This window comes from Zalophus californianus, chromosome 7 (assembly GCF_009762305.2).
Source record: "Zalophus californianus isolate mZalCal1 chromosome 7, mZalCal1.pri.v2, whole genome shotgun sequence".
NCBI lineage: Eukaryota > Metazoa > Chordata > Mammalia > Carnivora > Otariidae > Zalophus > Zalophus californianus.
The window spans coordinates 63,804,741-63,824,668 of NC_045601.1; the positions used below are offsets into that span (position 1 = coordinate 63,804,741).

The 19,928-nt window shown below is 34.4% G+C and overlaps 1 protein-coding gene across 2 annotated transcripts in view; it reads right to left on the reverse strand.

Annotated features, from left to right (window-relative positions):
* FUT9 (fucosyltransferase 9) overlaps positions 1 to 19,928 on the reverse strand; it is a 192,831-nt gene that overhangs the window by 132,712 nt on the left and 40,191 nt on the right. Inside the window, exon 1 of one of the 2 annotated variants that reach the window (XM_027603241.2) lies at positions 13,215 to 13,301. The exons of the other annotated variant lie outside the window; for it this stretch is intronic. The gene's annotated coding sequence lies outside the window, so the exon portion shown is untranslated. Of the gene's footprint in view, positions 1 to 13,214; positions 13,302 to 19,928 lie in introns of those variants that run through there. 2 annotated transcript variants of the gene reach the window in all.

Below are 19,928 nucleotides of genomic sequence, written 5' to 3' on the forward strand. Positions count from 1 at the left end.
AAATTATGGCAAACAAAGACATTACAGAAATAACTATGTTAATACCATTTTGACGTATGTACCAAGCTTACAGCAAATTGCAAATGTCAAGCAAGGACCACGAATTTTCAACGTGATCTTCTCTGTTAATTTTTTAAAGATCCCAACGTTTGGTTACACTGAGAAAAATTCTTGTCTTTCAGTATACTCAACAAAGATATATCTATAAGATAATCTACTAGATGGCTGTAGAAAATAACAGGTGTAAGACACAACTTTCTACATTGTCAAGTGAATTTAATGAACATCTCACATGCTTGCAACAAGCTCTTAATAAGCTCTGGTTTCTTATAAAAGGTTTATTAGAAATAAAGAAGAAGTATAGTGTAGGAGTTCTGAGTTTGGGATTTGTAGTCTGTTGGGTTTGAATCTTTACTCTGCCAGTTGCAGCTATGTCACCTTGGGCAAGTTAATTAACCTCTCCAAACCCCTAGCTTCTCATTAAAAATGAAGCTTATAATCGAACCTGCTTTATAAAATCATTGAAATGATTAAGTAGAATAATGCATGGAAAGGATCTTGTGCCACAGTTAAATGGTAACAATAAATGAAATTTTATTTTTGCTGTAACTGTGAAGTGGCTGTTATTGGAATTACGGTCACAGAAATTTAAGAATGGAAAGGACTTTAGTGATAATTTAAAAACAAATCCCTTATTTTACAGTTGAGGAAATTAAAGTTTAGAACAACTGTGAGTCTTGCTCAAGTCTGTTTATGCAGCAATGGTTAAACTGTCAAAGCTTCCATGTGTCTGGAATTGTAGCTCAGTGCTCTTCATACTCTCCAGGAAAATGAGTGCTACACTTCATTTTCTACATAATTGATTTGCCATAAACAAAACAAAACTGTTTTCACTTCCAGGTTATTTTCTTGTGGTCTTTCATTTGATTAAAGAAAAGTAGTAGAAAATTAATAATCATGATATTTGGGCAAATGTGTGATAATTGTTTTGAATGCTTAAATTCACATCTTGTTTATCATCATCCTTCTCACAATTCCCACCTCCCAAAACACCCGATCTCTTGTCAGCTAACTAGAACCAATCCCACCTGAAGTAGTTTGCTTCCAGAGACAGGTGCACATGCATCCTCACTTAAGGATACTCTTCTAGGACCTGCTCCTCTAGAGCCACACCCCTAACCTGCAATTCCTACTGCAGACACATCAACTGTCAGGATTCGACCACCTGCTCTGATTCTGGAGACTCCTCTATTACCTTTCAAACATCTTACTTCAAATTGGTTCATAAAATGCAAAAGTATATCTCAAAGAATTTTTATTCTATGTGTATTAACTACTTTAATTGACTGGCATTGTTTTCAGATCATTTTTTGTCAATTAACTTTGGAGAATGCTTATATTTGTTTTAGTCTGGAGAGTAGTATTAAACAAATATATTGAATTTAAGTGAGCAGGCTAATAGCTATCTGATAAACCTCTAATTGCATATCCTTAGCAAAGCAATGCATTAATTTGATCCCCCCAAATGGCTGAAATATCTATGACATATTACATATATCTTAAATATATGGTTTAAATCAAATTGCTTATATACTTAGGCATCTAGCTTTTTACTCAAAATTTTATCATGATTTCCCATGTAACTATGATTTTAATGCCTGTATAATATTGCATGATATGGATTGCCATAATTAACTTCTCTTGTTTTGTGGGGTATTTAGATTGCTTCCAGTATTTTGCTATTATAAATAATGTTTCAATAAGTACTATATATTTAAATAAATGTTTTTTATATTTTAATTTCCTTAATATATCTTCATAGAAATATAATTAAAAGGACAAAGAACATAAACATCTAAAGCATATTATTATTTTTGTAAAATATAATAGGATAAGTGCCCCTCATATATCAATTAATCAAAAAAGGAAAAGAATATTTCTCATTGTGCTTTATATTTATATATCTTTCATTATTAATGAAGTTAAATATTCTTTATTTCATTAGCTATTATGTTTCTAAATTAATGAATAATTTATAATTTATTATGAGCTGTGCTCACTGAGATTTTTTTCTTTGATTTCTGAGTTTTAATTATTTTTAACATGGTTTAATAATTTGTTCTGTCTAGCTATTTACTCATCTTTCTCCAAATTACTTTACCAAAGGTTGTTTGCTTCTATGAATTTTAGGATAGATTTTTAAATTTCCTGAAGGTATCCTATTGAGATTTTGACAGAAATTAAGTTAAATATGTAAATAAATCTGAGAGTAAGTAGTTTTTTCCAATCTTCCCATTCAGGAATTTGTTTATTCATTCCATTAAGCCGAGCAAAATATTGTAGGTATCGTTTATTTTTTGTTAAGTGATTCTTAGTGATCATATTTCACATTTGTTTCTGTAAATAAAGTCATTTTTCCACTGTAATTTCTAATTGATTATTACTTGTGAATAGGAAATCTTTGTTTTTTTTAATGTGCTTATATCCAGTTTATTTGACACAAAAAATTTACTTTTTTTTCCCTCCATAGGTTCTCCATATATGAATCTTCTCTTTCTTCAGCCCATGGACAAAATTTGCCGACTCATATACCCTTACAATTGTGTGAACAATAGTATGGAGTGAATTTAGATAGCACATAATTCACTTTAATAGAAAAATCTGCCTACAATTATATTTTTACCAAAGCATAGCTTTCCTCATTTCTCCACTAATAACTCAGCCCAGTGAAATCTAAACTGCATACCCAATATCGCTTAAGTTGCTTTTTTAGTCTAATATTTATTTTCAGTGTATCACATGCCAAGCAATGTGATAGGAACAGATGGAAATAGCTTGCTATGTCACCAGTGACTTTCTAATTATCAAATTAGTTAATTACTTCATTCATGAAAATCATTTGTTGAATTCCAATGAGCACTCTTCAGGTTTCTTCATCTTTTTGGGGGGTGGGATCCTTTCTATTTGTTTATCTCACTCATCTTTCCACATTTTTCCATTGTATCTCTGACTGATCTTCAGGGTACTATGATGGCTCATCTACCCATTGCTTAAATATTAGTATTTCCATGAAGCTTGATTTGTTTGTCATGATTCCTCCCTTCCTTTCTTTTTTTATATTTTCCCCTTGGGCAACCCAAGCTATTTCATAGCCTCAAATGTATCCTGTATGTGGATGACTTCCAAATAGATATACTAGCTATCATCTCTTTTTAAAACTGCATTTCTAATGGCCTACTTGTCATTTCTAACTTATATGTTTAAATAAAATATTTGATCAGTCCAAAGTGGGATTATCTTTTCCTCAAAATCACTGTCTTGGTTGGAATTCTTTATTTTGGGTAATGGCATCATGATAGTGATAATAATGATGCTCTATGATATTAATAGTGATATATAATAATAATAATAATATCAATAGGAAACACTTATTCAACATTTAATATATTCCAGGCACCATTTTAAGAGTACTACACGCATTAATTCATTAATCCTCACAACAATCTGATGAGGTAAAAATAATTAGTATACCGGTTTTACAAGTAAAAAAACTAGGCACAAAGAGTTTGAGCAAATTGCCCAAGGTCAATAAAATAAAAAGTGGTAAAATCAGCTTTAAAGTCTTAACACAAAGTCTGTTTTTTATTATTTATTTATTTTTTTAAAACCACAATTCTGTGCTTCTAAGCTGAAAACATCAGAGTCATCCCTGAATCATTCCTTCCTCTTATATTACTAAATAATTTACCAAGGCCTGTCAATTAGGTCTCTTATATATCCTTAGCCAATGCCCTTCTCATCACCTCTACTACCACTTTATTTTTTCAAGCAACCACCAACTCTTAAATAGTGGTAAATACTTACCATCTCTAATATTTTATTGCTTCCATGATGCCTTCAACATAGTCAGGCATGATCAAATCATTCCTATGTTTAAAATCTTTCCATAACTTTTTGTTTTCTATAGGATAAAATTCAAACTCCTTGGCAGAGTACACAAAGTCTCTTATATTCTAAAGTTGTTTTCTATTTTTTTTAAAGATTTTATTTATTTGACAGAGAAAGAGAGAGAGAGAGAGCACAAGCAGGGGGAGTAGGAGAGGGAGAAGCAGGCTCCCCTCTGAGCAGGGAGCCTAGGACCCTGGTATCTTGACCTGAGTGGAAGGCAGATGCTTAATTGACTGAGCCACCCAGGCGCCCCAAGTTTTTTCTATTTCCAGACATTTCCCACCTGCTCCTCCACCCTACCACAAACATATGCTCACAGTTGTACTGAATTACTTATACTTGCCTAAACATACATGTACATGTGCATATGTGTGTACACACACACACACACACATATCTCCAGTTTAATGGAAAAAATATACATACATATACATATATATATATATCCATAACCATTGGGCTAGGAATTTCTCAGTGGAAAGATTGTATAGTATTCATCTATATATTTTTTTACCTTAACAATATATAATATCCCACACATACAACTACTCAATAAGTTTTGGTTGAATGGATGAATGAAGGAAGGATACAATGAAGGAAGGACTTAAAAGCTTTAGGTAATCATATTTTATGGTCCATGATGTTCGTTAATCCAGATCAGCCTCTCTTACACCTGAAAAAGGATGAGTGTGCAAGATGCAGGAATTGGGTAATTCTAAAATATGTACACTATACTCAGGCACCTTGAATACTTACAGGGTGGTAGAGAAATATCTTTAGTATTTCTATACTCTAAGTAATGCCATCACAAAGTAGTTCTGGAAATAAAGTATATGTACTTGTATAAGTTATATAAAGATTTCCCCATGCCTTCTCAGCTTGTAATTACTGGGGGCTTGCTCTCCATTTGAGGAAGCTGGTTTATGGAAGTTAAATGGATTCCAAATTCACCATCATGGTTAGAATATAGAACTTGTTAAATCAGGAGAATAGTGGCCTCTTTTTACAGTAATTTAGGATAGGTGATGGGTATAAATGACTATAGATGACAATAAAGCTGGCAGTATCAAATTGACACTGTGATTCAACAGGCCACACATGTCAGGTACAAGAGGTGTAGAAGCGATCGCTCTGCTTGTTAGAATATTTATGCCTATACTAAAATAATTTTGAGTATAATTCTCTCCTCAGTTATAGCTTTTATTTGAATTTCTACCCTACTGATCCTTTGAACATGCATTTTAATGTGAATCTTACTAAGCCACTTTTAGGTAATAGATGAGGGCACAAAAAAATTCTAAGTAGAAAGAAAAAGAAAGTAAAACTAAGCCAAATCAATTAACATTCTTAATTATTTTCTTACTATAAGGTATTATTGGACTAAACAAAATCATCACTCAAAAATCAAGATTGTGTAACTCTTAAATAAGGCAGCAGTGACCCAAGTCATTTAGCTGCACAAACATCTGGCAGGTGAAATGACAGCATCTAAATCATACATCAACTACGATGAGAAAAATAAAATTCTTGGACTATAACAGTTGCTTGATAAATGTACCCTACTTTTCTTCAATGTTTACTTTTGATAAATGGCCAGACTTTGCCATGACTTTGCCTTGACATTTATCTCACAGTCAGTGGCCATTATCTTGTGATAACAATCTATTTCTTTCTGTTATCTTGCAACTCGTAATTGTTAAGTCTTCTCACTAAAGATTTCCAATCAATTTTGTAATTTACGACATACAGGACCAAATTTTCAAATAAAGTATTTTAGGCATGCGGCTTGTGACTAAAACTAAAATATAATAGGCCTATAGCAGTTTTGTGGCTGTTATATATATATACACAAAAAGGAAAAATGTGTGGAAAGAAAAGCAAATACTAACATTTTTTAAAATTCAAATTTCTTTAAATTGCATATAAATTCCTGAGCAAGTTTTTAGACTTGGAGCTCAAAGAGGCACAACAATATTTTGCTCATTAACATACTGATCACATCCCATTTTATTAGATGGAGTAGCCACCATTGCCAATTCCTTAGAGTACTGAGCAAGTTGCCAGGAATATGTAAGCATTGGCATTCCCCTCACTAAACATATTTTTTCCTTCCCCACATTTTGCTGCTCTTGTGGCAATAGGAATCTTCCCAGAGCACACTAGAAATGATGGAATTGCAAGGCAAATCATCTAAGAGAGCATTTTTTTTTGTTTTGATAATTCATTTAAAACATTTAATCTGAATAACTAGATAATGAATTGTACTAAGAACACCTGGACTAGTCCTCTATGACTATCCAATTTAATTGCTTTATTTTTAGAAGAGGAAACTAAAGCCCAGGACATTTTCAAAACTTTCCCAAATCTACTTAGATATAAAGAAAGGAAAAACACTCATGTGATAATAATCTTTTCCCGAAACACCTAAACCAGTGTTCTTTCTACTGATCCATTTTTCTAAGAAGTTACATGGAATACTTACTAAAAATATAGATTTCTTGATTCTTACTCTAAATCTGGCATGAGGCGAAGGAATCTACCTTTTTATAGTCTAGGAGATTCTGAGGTTTAGGGCATTCTGATGTAGCCAATCTAAGAACATATTTTGAGAAATATTGTTCTATGCCCACATTTCTTCATAAATATGAAATAATCTTCCTTATTGCTTTGGTTGCACACTAGATATCTCAATGGTGGGATTTCCTAGCCATTCAGCTTTAGGAATATCTAATGCAGACTGAAGTGGAGAGGAGAAAGAACGGTGTGTACGTGTGTGTGTGTGTGTGTGTGTGTGTGTATTTGTACATGTTTGTTAAGGTGAAAACTAAAGATGAGGAATGGCTTTGGTAGGAACTTGTTCACAAATAAGCTGAAAGATTCATAGAGAATAAACCAAATTGATTCAAGACCCAGACATTTTTATATATTAGAACCACTTTTACATATACATTTTTTGGAATGTAGATAAGTATGTGTGCTGGGATCCAAAGAAAGCCTACTTCAAGGAGGAGACCTTGTGCCAGCTTCTCTAATCGGAGGTGAAAAGACTGTTAAAAGCTCCTTGCTCTAATAATACCATCCACCTCCTCATTCTTTCATTGCTGTCTTTACTGTACACTTGCATGTTAGTTAAATCTTATTTGGACATTGCCAGTATGGGATATCAATCCTCAAAGGAAACATTCATCGCTTTCCACATGATCCTGTACTATGTTCTCTGTGACCTCCATTCAGCACTCATCCTTAGAAGACAGGTGGTACAGCAGTGGTCAGCTCTTAGATAACTTGTTTCCCAGGGACATATGAGACCATGGGTCAAATGCCATGGTGATCACTTTAATAGTGAGGTATAGGATGTGTTCCCTGTCATAGACAGCTGGTAAGGACCAGCAAGTTCTTCAGTAGTGGATAACCTGAGCTAACAAAAATATGATGTAATTGTTCCACTTTGATGCCAGTATTTCTGGATCTCTACACCCAAATCTCTTGTGCACTTTGGCAGCAATTGTGCCATTATAAATTGTTAATGGATCCCGATATGCAGCAACTCTGATAGTGTAACCAAGAGTTTGCTAGCTTAAACATTCAAGTCATACCTTTGTCTCACTTTGAGACTTTTCCAGTGAGCTGAAACAACAAAAAAAATTACTTAATTGGCTTACTTATATAGTTTCTCCCCATGAGTTACTTTCCAGCCTGAATCTACATGGCAGCTTTTTTATGTTCTACTCTCTAAGGAATTGGCTGATGTGGTTTGATGCATCTACCTTGTGCAAAGACTTTTGATGATATCTGCAGGATCCTTCTCCGAATTCTCTCTCCAAAGGTAAAACTGATTGCTCCCCACTTGTATACCCATGGATCCATAACTTCATCCATCTGCAGCCCTGTGATGCTTCATTGCCTTTACTTGCTTCACCCAGTAATGGGGCATTTAGGTTATGAAATATCTGTATTTGACACCTCAGAGAGTCAGCAAGTTTCCCTATTTCCCATTCTCCATAAATCCACAGATTCCAGGTTCATTGTCATAATCCTAAACCAGAAATATCCTTGCTAAGAGAATTCCATAGATAAGGTCTCTTTTCTCTTGAGTAGTATTGGTTCATTTATGAAAAAGTCCAGGTTCAGCTTTTTCTAAGGAGATTATACCAAATTGCCTGCTCCCCATCTCTGCCCACAGTATCCTTATGGATCATAGGCCAGCTACTTTAACTCTTTCCTCCCCAATATTAAAAGAGATAAATTAACCGAAGGCACTTAGAACACTATCATAACACTATTCCAACTGTGACACAATTATAAGTCAAATTATTAAATTAATTCAGCCACTCCATTGAAATGATTAAGATCAAATTGAGTTCCAGAGTATAGATCATGCAAGACAGAATATATCCCTGGCTTGCTAGATAATACATAGTGCTTCTGTTTTCTATAACTTGACAGTGGCATTGGCTCAGTTTTTCTTTTTAGTTTCCTGGGAAGAAGTAGTCTGGGAAATCGCTTCTAATAAAACAGGGGAAGCTAAAAGCCTTCTGAGTTTGTTGATAATTAAATATGATTAGATCATAAGCATCCAAGAGGAGAGGATTACAACATAAATAACATTAACCATGTAGAGTAGCGAGATACTATAAGAATGAAGAACATGAACACAAGGCATTGGTTGGCAGTTACATAACAGGCAAGAAAAAGATCTCAGAAACATATAGTGCAAGCCAGTTTCACAAAATAAAATGAGAAAAAAAGAGAATAATATATACAGAGCATCAAGAAGTTCCATGAGACCTTGAATGATTCGAAGGTGATAAGAAGCAGGTTATTCTAAGCAGATAAGAAGCAGATGTTTTTTGGTAAAGACAAATATGAAATGAACATTATAAAGAGTGAAAGAGTTTGTAAAACTAGATACATGAGAAACTGCGAATGCTAAAAATATCTAGAGCAGAGAAAGCTTAATGATCTCTAAAATAATAGATGGCACAATCATTAGAATTTACCCATCCCCAGAGAGAATAGAGTTTAAGAAGCATCATGAGACTTCTAAAGAACAATAGATAATAAATTCATTCTTACCAGGAAATGTGGTTAAATACTAGAATGATCTACTAAAATATGTTGTAACATCTACTTCAACAGCACCATTATAAAGTAGATTAATATTCATGTACCACAATAGGTAAATTCTAAAATGAGATCAAAAGTAATATGTCCTCTTCTATTCCCATAGCTCTGTGATAAAATCCATGGATTACTAGTGAACTGAAAGTTTAATACTAGTTAGATATAAAATACACTGTAATGTGTATTCACAAGCCTATATTTATGGACTTTTATAACAATTTTGCCAAAACAAAGCAAAACAAATCAAAATGACAACACTTATTTACTTTGTTTAAACTCTGTTTCAGTGTTATAAAGGTCTTTCTTATTAATTGAATTCTGTGATTTATGTGCAATAAATGCCCAGCTAGTAATTCTTCTGTAGATGCTGAGTTCCAAATAACCTTTAATAGGAATAAGACAATAAGGATTTCCTTAAATATTTAATTTATTTTTGAATATTATACTAACATTAATATGTTAGAAACATTAATGATGTTAGAAACACCTAATTCAAAATAATCTTTGTGTATTTAATGGTTCTAAGGGTTTTATGTTGTATAATTAAATTTAAATTAATATGTAAATGTTATTGATGAACTACTCTTTGGTTCTTAAAATGAATTTAACTAGGTGTTCATATTCTGTGGAATACTCAGGGATTAGATAGTTATTGAATTAAAGAGTTTATTTCCAAGAAAAGGCCCTCCATAAGTGAGTTTGCATCTGTTCAATTTGACACTAAACAGAGTTTTAATTCAGATCAGGACCATTCCTTTTGTTTAAGTAATTGAATGAGAACAAGATAAAATTTTGTCAGATTCTGCTTTCACCAAATGAGATCTCTTCACAAAGAAATTATATTATTGTTCTGTCTAAACAATAAACACAATGTGTTTTTATGCATGTCTTTTAGTATTAAAGTTACTGAAGTTTAGTATTAAAGTTCAGCATGTGATTATAGAGATATGTGAGATTATAAAATGAATACTGAAATATCTTTGAGCATATTTACCTCATAAGCTTACTCCAGCCATGCTGCCATGATATGGAATATTTTGGCAACTCCATTTTAGGAACTGTTTTTAGAGATCGGATATGACTCACAAAAGAAAATCAGTCTTGTTGCTTTATTTTCACACTTTGAAAAAAAAAAAGAGGTAACATTTTTCCATACGGAGGAGATATTGTGGGGTAGGCTGAGAAATCAATCCACATACAAAATTCAAAATAAGAATCAGAAATTAGTGGTTTTCCAAGGTAACACCAGTTAGAAATGAGCCTCAGAGTGAAAGGTAATGTAATGTGATGGACAGTTGATTTAGATGATTTTTAAACTCCCTTCCAACCTTAAGATTCTGTTGTTACTGTTATTTTTTCTGATTCAGAATTCTGTCACACTCCACCATATCAGTTATTCCTCCTGTCTAGACACCGATGTGTTAAGTGACCATTACTCCTCTGCAGCATCTACATGGTCCAAAGTTAAGTCGTTGCTCCAAAGCAGAATGCTGTTAGCCTGCTCGTCTGTGCATGTGCAGATGTGCATGTGTGCAGGTGGGGAGTGTAACATTATTCTCTGACTTTCAGCAAATTGAGTCAGTTGGGATGGAGGCAGAGAAATGAGTTTAGAGAAAGTTGGCACCAAAAAACAAAAGCAAAAACTAAACACACTGTAATATTTCAAGAAGATGACCTGCAACCAATCTATCTACTAAAAACACAACATATTATACCAGATTTAGCAGAAAACACATTCTCCTTCAGCATGACAAACACTCAAGGGTCTTTCCTTTTTAGATCTCAACATCCAGTGTCCTCGACACACATTTGTTTTTATATCAAAGTTCTTCAAATATCGATGATTTCCATACCTTTTTTACTAAGAAATACCACATATAGCAAGATATTAAAATTTCATATTATGTGGTCTATTAACAGAGCTAAAATCTATTCCTATATTCTCCATGTAAATGCAACTGCTTCTACTGTTATTGTAAGTAATATATAAGTTTGTTTAACGTATCATTAGTCACAATACGAAAGAGTGGAATATTTTGCCTTTGAACGCATGTTCAAAATTCAGTTTGCAAAGTGCACAGAATTCTACTGAATAAGGATGATCGATACAACTAATACCATCACTGTGAACCAGGCAAAGCATTCAAGACACAAAATAACAAGTGGTAAAATTTTGCCAGGTTTTTCATTTGTCTCCTCCACGTAACAACATTGCTAATGCTAAATACACATTACCAAGGGGTGCTACTGCTTGGTCTCACTACATTAAACATTTATAAATTCATTACTTACTACTTCAAACATTCATTTATATTTTCTTACATGGAATTATTATGCATTTAGCTTTTATTCATTTAAAAAAGTTCCACCGCATTAGGTCTTCAAAGGGATTTCCAAAGTGTTCAATTACTTCTTCTAACTGTGGCTTTTTCTTTTTCTTGGAAAAAAGCCAGGTTCCCAGTCTTTGCACTTTCACTCTTACTCTCTTCATCCACTTGTTTCAGGGGTTGTGAAAAGAGGTTTTCTTTCATGACTGCCTCAACAGTGAGGGTTCCTTTCTGGCTTTAAAAAATTCAAGCTTAAAAAAAATTTAAACTGGCATCTTTATAATGCCGTAGCTTTTGCTCAGTGAGGAATCAAACCCTCTGAACAATGAATGCTTGTCTAAAGCAACTATTCACAGAAGGTACTGCCTTCTGGGGAATGGGAGAAGTTTCTACCTACTGACAAACGGGAGTAGCGTAACAGAATAGAACTGAACCCAACGCAGAGTGCCTCACGTTCCCAGTGCTGAAATATGGAGATCAGTTACAGCCCCTCTGCTACTGACCCATTCTAAAAAGAATGTTAAAGAATATCAAACAAGATCAAGAGCAGTCCAGATGAGATCATGTGAATTCCTTTTAAATGTCTTTCATTTACAGATTTTTAAAATGTTTGGAGAGGCTGGAGGCTTATCCACATGTGTGAAGTAAAACTCCATGACTGAACTCTAGTGAGAGTCTGAGAGACAAAAAGAATAAATCCTGAGAAAATTGTCTAGTATATATAAATAGCTTTAACAGTCACTTCAAAATTTAGTTTTATATCATTTAGATCATAAGACTTTCAAAGGCCCCTGAAAGAAATACGGACCTAATGAATCTTGTTTGTGTCATCTCTCTCCCAGTTTATTAGCCCCTCTCACCCTGTGAAGGACACAAACCTATTAGCAATAAATTAAAAAAGAAATGTTTTGCTTTATCTTTCTCACTAAAAGAGTGAGCCATCATGTCTGCTGGTTTGTGTCTAGGTGAGAAAATATTTCAATTTCTTCATCCTGTTCTTGATCCTATTGGTGGAAAGAGGGGACAGGGTGTGAAGAAGTTGACAGGGTTGGTGTGCTTCCACTTTCTGGGTTCTCCTGTCTGCTTCTCCCCCTTCTCTTCCTTCTCATTGCAGTCCCTCCCTAGTGCCGCACAGGTGGGGCTGCCGTGATATGTGGAGACCTTAAATTGGATTTACAAAGGAAGGGGATTAAAGGAATGCAGGGGAGCAAGGTGGCAGCAGACATGAGACAAGAGAAAGACTGGAGTGGGGATGTGGGGAGACAAGCTGAAGCTTTCAGGGAAGAGACATGGGGAATTTTAGAATAAGTTGTTACCTTATATTCCTTCTTGTCCAGTCTTATCCTGGACCCCACTGTTAGCTAAGTGGTAAAGTTAAGATTAGGAAATGTCGAGGTCTTTTCTATTAGAGCACAAACACATCAAATTTCTTGGACGTATCTTGTGCACAGACGCCTGGGGCACAAAGGGATACATCATTATTTTCTCTGAACATGAACCAAAAGAAGCTACTTTTTGGTTAATTCTATTCCTTGAAAAGGAGAAAGTTATCAGGTGATCTTATACGTGGTCCCTTAAGTACATATATGGAAGGTGGGGAAAGTGAAACCTTTACTTTAGATTCTTTCCCATACTTTTCCTTACGTTAAATTATATGTATTTGTAGAAGTAGCCTTTGATTTTTCTCCCTCTCTCTCCTAAAGATTTCCTCCCCAAGAGTCTAATGGCATGTACAGTAATTACAGTTTTCTTACAGACAGCATGAGATGTAAGGGACGCTGGGTGCAGGGAGTCTTCGTAGATTGCTGAACACACCTGATTTATCCAGAGTGGTGCTGCCTCTTTTGATGTCTCATGTTCAGTTTTCTCCAACAGCAGCGTTCCTTGTATATACTGCTTTTCATCCTGTGCTTCCATTAACTTTCTGTAGCAAAAACTGTAGCAAAGAATTCCCCCAATTCAGCCTTTGGAAGGAAGAGATTTCAACCCAGTTTTAGGGGCTTGAGAAAGAACAACTGAGAGCTTTTCAAATATATGTTTATAAAACCAACAAATGTATTACTGTCGATATTGTTGAGTTTCTTGGAAGGGAGTGGCAATATTACTGCTTCAGCAATTTGGTTTTTATTTTTCTGTTTGTTTCTTATTCAGAGAATGGGTGTAGAACATGTGGTTTATGGAGACTTTTTTTTCTGACTTCCAGAATGGTCTGGTTTATTGCTCTTTAGCACTTCCTAATGTTAGATAAAAAATGAAAGAAGTGAACACAAGCTAAAATAGGTTACCGCTTTTCTAACTTTTTAAACATTATAGAAAGACAGATAATAAAAACTAAAATGTAGTTTTCATATATCCAAGCTCTCTTTTATCATTATTTCCATACATAATCATGAAGTATGCAGATTGTAACCATGAGAAATATAATTACTGCATTAGATGGTTCATTAGAAGAGTTTCAGTTTTTAGATAATAGATATATTTACTTACATTAAGTTGTGTTTTCTTTTCTACTGGTAATATTTTCAGAATTCAATCAGTGATAGTCATGCAAAAGAGGTCTTACAACTCACACTTTTTATTCATTAAGAGCTATTAATCTAAGTTACATGAACAATGAATGAAAGCTGGTATGCATGTTCATAGGGTTGATTCTCCATCTGCTATTTTGATGCCCTTGACAAAGAAAAACAAAGTTTCTAGAACTCATACATATGGCTTTGACATAGACGTTGACCGAATTCTACCTATCCTTTCCTAGTCCCTTCCAATGGGAAGCAAGGATATGCAGGTATTTGAGAATTTTATTTTATTCTCTCTGATCACTGTTTCAGTCTTAGGCAAGACAGGTTTCCAAGGCAAAAAGCATTAAAGGGTGCACAAATTATTTTATTTAACAACACATAATAAAGGTAAACAGGCATGAAACTTCAAGAACTGGCAGAGACCAACATATCTAAAAGAGACATTCTTTAAAAAATAGAATTTAAGCCAAATATAAATAGAACTAAAATTCAAGAATTCAACATATTTACTTCAAATATTATTTTGATATTTTGATCTGAAGTTGACAAAATTAAAGTAGAAATATAAACACTGTATGCTAAACTTTGTGCCATAGAACTATAAGGAATTTTTTCCCTAAATACTTGTTGTCTATATAGTTGAAAACAGACCACACCACAGGGGAAATATAAATAAATATAAAAGCAGAAATTGCATGTGCTATAATTTTTGACTAAGATGTATTATAATTAGATATTAATCTAAGTTTGAACCAGATACAAGAAAAGAAAAGAAAAGTAAAACCTCAAACAACAATTAACTAGAGATTTAAATCATTATCCTTAGTTATTGGGTCAAAGAAAAAATTAAAAAGATTGTCACATTTATTTATAAGCTAATGAGCATATGTATACTACACATCAAAATTATATGACTAAGCCTATATTCAATGAAAATTTGTAACATTACATGTATGAAAATAAGTTAATTACTGCACTAAGCAGACCACTCACAATTCATAAAGAGAGCAATCAAATTAATAAGACAAAGAACATCATTTTTGACACAGTATAAAGAAATTTAAGGAACTCTTGAAATCTAATGAAGGAAAGGGAAACAAATACAAAATCAAGATAGAAAAAAATGAAAATAATAACTAAATTTACTTAGTATTTTCTCTGTTAGTAAGTTAAGCACATTATCTGTGTTATCCCATGAAATCTTCACTTTTAAACCCTATGAGATAGAAACTATCCTTCTCCTTCTTTCAGACATATGACACACTGAAACACAAATACAAGGAGATTATGGACATGCCCAACATCAAAAGGCAGTATGTGGCTGGAATCTTCCATGTTCTCATAGACATATTTCTGCCTAAATTTCTTCTGGTATGCTGGGTGCTTCATGTGTTATTCACTTGTTAATTTTCTTATATTATTCACTGTATTGTCATATATGTCCTTACTTAAAATGTTGATAGTTGTGAAATTTTTTATTATTATGTTTTTCTCAGATTGTAAATCCTTCAAAAGTAGAAGAATTTTTTTTTTCTTAGATCTTTATGTAGTCTAAAGATCTAGCAGGATGTTTGGGTCACAATATTACTCAAAAATTGTTGACTAAATGAATGAATGAGTGAAGGAGTGAATTCTGTAGGTCACATCTCAAGTTGTGCACCAGCATGTGGACTTGGTCTTGGATTGTAGTACCAGATAAACTACAAATAGCTGCTAGGCTGTACGGTTCATAAAGGCCAAGACCATATCTATCTCTTCATTTGTTATAACCCCAGAACTGAATATCATAATTAGCCCAGAGTAAGGGCTAAGTAAAGAAGAGTTGATTTACTTAGAGAATGAGTGAATTAGCTTGTCTATTCATCCTCCAAAATAAGGACAAGACCTCTAACCTTCATAGCTATGATCACGTGATGAAGTGGACCCTGAAACAGCTAAAGAGTCAGTCTTGCTACTGCACTCAACACAGCAACATTATGTTGTGATACCTTGTGATACTCTGTGCTTTATGTAGCAGTATTAGACATGTCTAAAAATGAGAAATAAACCTGAATAGTTTGATTCATTAATTCTATATCTTATATCATAATATGTTTACAAATAATACAGTTTCACACTTTCCCTGGAGCCATAATTTATTATTAGAAATAAATAAATATCATGTGTAATTTATGCTACTGGTGTATACAACCAAATCTTGAATAGCTTTCCAAGAGAACCTTGCAAAATTGATAATAAATATGCAACATGTGATATTTTGGCTAGTGCTGAAGTGATTATTTATTTAAATGTGTCTGTTAACAAATGTGTTATCCTCAGTTCAAATGGTTCAGGATTTTCTTCTTTGTTAATTTTTAGTAGTAAGTAGAAAAACTTCCTTTTTCCATTTAATGTAGTCACAGGTCAACAGTACCTTGGATATACAGTTGATCCATGAGCAGTGCATGGGTTAGGGGCTCTGAATCCCACACAGTCAAAAATTCATATTTTTAACTTTTGGCTCCCCCAAAACTTAACTACTAATTAACGCTTAACTATTAATTCTAGTGTTGACTAGAAGCTTTACCAATAACATAAACAGTCAAGGAAAAATATTTTGTATGGAGAGGGAGGCAAGATGGCAGAAGAGTAGGGGACCTCATTTCATCTGGTCCCTTGAATTTAGCTAGATAACTATCAAATCATTCTGAACACTGATGAATTCAACATGAGATGTAAGAAAAAAAATTCCTGGAATTCTACAAATAGAAAAGCGACAACTTTCTCCAAGGTGTGAGGTGTGGAGAAGTGAATCTGAGGGGATACATTGGAAGATAAATGGCAGGGTGAGGGAGCCTCCATAAGTCAGCTTACTGGAAAGTGATATAGTCCCAGAGAGCAAAATCTGAACTTTTATAAGTCTGCTTCAGTAAGGGACATCCCTGCCTTAAAGGTGCTCAGGTGGAAAAGCAGGACAGAATCCTAGGTGGGACAGTGTGGTTTCAGGATCCCCGGGGTCAGAGAAAGAATGGGGGTACCTAAGCCAGCAGAGTCCCCAAGCATTGGAGCAGGGAAACTGGCTATGGTCAGTGAGCCCAGTCATGGGCTCTCAGCTGGTTTGCCATAAACCCAGAACCTGGCAGGATTGGGGGACCCTGCAAAGGGCAGAAAGGTAGTGACCCTCCTCCTTCCCCTCGGAGGATTGGCTTGGGTGAGCACCACAGGAGTCTGCAGAGTTTGGTGCACACAAAAGTGAAGACTGCTTTTCTCTGAGGGTTTACCAAAGAAGGGGGGCCATGATCCTTTAGCTCCAGGGTGGAAAGCTTTCAGGGAACAAAAACCACATAGAGCGAGGGAAGGAGCTTACACTGAGCCCAGCCCCATGGCAAGAGGTGATGCAACTCCGCCCAGGCAAAGACACCTAAGAATGGTGCAGCGGAAGATCTCCCCCAGAAGATCATTTTACTTATATCCATATAGATTAGGTCTGTGACAGAGTATTACCTCTGGTTCTTTCTTTTGTTGTGAATTCCTTCTTCTAGTCATCTTGCCCAGAGAAGAATGAATGAATGAGAGAGCAAGATCAAAAGTATCAATCATGACTCAAGCAAAATACACACTAGACAAATTCAAAAAGGTCAGAAACCAAAAAAGAAAAGAAAAAGAAAAAAAAGGGGGGAAAGAATATAATCTCCCTGGTGAATATATATATATATATATATATATATATACACAAAAAATTTTATGTGTATGTATATATATTTGTATATATATATGTATACATATATATATAATATTGAAGATTGCAAATTTCAGAGATAAAGAGAAAATCCTGAAAGCAGTTTGAGGCAAGAGCTCCTTCCCTACAATGGTAGAAACATTAGACTGGCAGCAGCCCTATCCACAAAAACCTAGCAGGCCTGAAAGGGCAGGCATGATATATTCAAGGTACTAAATGAGAAAAACATGCCGCCAAGAATATTTTATACAACAAGACTGTCATTCAGAATGGAAGGAGAGATAAAAAGCTTCCAGGACAAACAGAAACTAAAGAATTTGTGATCACCAAACCAGCCCTACAAGAAATATTAAAAGGGATCCTTTAAGCAAAGACAGAGCCCAAAAGTAACATAGACCAGAAAGAAACAGAGAAAATCTACAGAAACAGGGACTTTACAGGTGCCCATACGATGGCACTAATTCGTGTATTTCAATAGTTACTCTGAATGTAAATGGGCTAAATGCTCCAATCAAAAAACACAAGGTATCAGATTGGATAATAAAGCAAAACCCATCCATATGCTGACTACAGGAGACTCATTTTAGACCTAAAGACTCCTCCAGATTGAAAGTGAGGGGGTGGAGAACAATTTATCATACTAATGGACATCCAAAGAAAGCTGGAGTAGCAATCCTCATATCAGACAAATTAGATTTTAAACCAAAGAGTATAGTAAGGGATGAAAAGGGACATATATCATACTTGAATGGTCTGTCCAAAAAGATCTAAAAATTATAAATATTTATGTTTCTAACTTGAGAGCAGCCGGTCATATAAACAATTTAATAACAAGATTAAAGTAACATTGATAACAATAAAATAATAGTAGGGGACTTCAACACTCCACTCACAGCAATGGACAGATCATCCAAGCAGAAGATCAACAAGGAAACGAGGGCTTTGAATGACACACTGGACCAGATGGATTTCACAGATATATACAGAGCATTCCATCCCAAAACAACAGAGGTGTGGAGAAGTGAATCTGAATCTTTCTTCTCATTGCTCATGGAACATTCTCCAAAATAGATCACATACTGGGTCACAAATCAGGTCTCCACTGGTACCAAAAGAATGGGATTATTCCCTGTATATTTTCAGACCACAGTGCTTTGAAACTTGAACTCAATCACAAGATGAAATTTGGAAGGAACTCAAACACTTGGAGATTAATGAGCATCCTGGTAAAGAATGAATGGGTCAACCAGGAAATTAAAGAAGAATTTAAAAGAATTCATGGAAACAAATGAAAATGAAAACACAACTGTTGAAAACCTTTGGTATACAGCAAATGTGGTCCTAGGAGGGAAGTACATAGCAATACAACCCTTTTTCAAAAAATTAGAAAAGTCTCAAATACACAAGCTAACTTTACACCTAAAGGAGCTGGAGAAAGAACAGCAAAAAAAGTCTAGACCAAGCCAAGAGAAGCGAAATTATAAATAGAGCAGAAATCAACGAAATAGAAAGAAAAAGAACAGAACAGATCAATGAAACTAGAAGCTTGTTCTTTGAAAGAATTAATAAGATTGATAAACCCGTAGCCAGACTTATCAAAAAAGAAAAGAGAAAGGACCCAAATTAATAAAATCATGAGTGAGAGAAGAGAGATCATGATCAACACCAAGGAAATACAATTTTAAGAACATATTATGAGCAACTATATGCCAACAAATTAGGCAATCTGGAAGAAATGGATGCATTCCTGGAAATTTATAAACTACCAAAACTGAAACAGGAAGAAATAGAAAATTTGAACAGACCCATAACCAGCAAGGTAATTGAAGCAATAATCAAAAATCTCCCAACAAACAAGAGTCCAGGGTCAGATAGCTCCCCGGGGGAATTCAACCAAACATTAAAAGAACTAATACCTATTCTTCTGAAGCTATTTTTAAAAGTAGAAATGGAAGGAAAACTTCCAAACTCGTTCTATGAGGCCAGCATTACCTTGATCCCAAAACCAGACAAAGACCCCACCAAAAAGGAGAATTATAGACCAATATCTCTGATGAACATGGATGCAAAAATTCTCACCAAGATACTAGCCAATAGGATCCAGCAGTACATTAAAAGGATATTCACCACGACCAAGTGGGATTTATTCTTGGGCTGCAAGGTGGTTCAACATTCACAAATCAATCAATGTGATATATCACATTAATAAAAGAAAGGACAAGAACCATATGATCCTCTTAATTGATGCAGAAAAAGCATTTGACAAAATACAGCATCCTTTCTTGATTA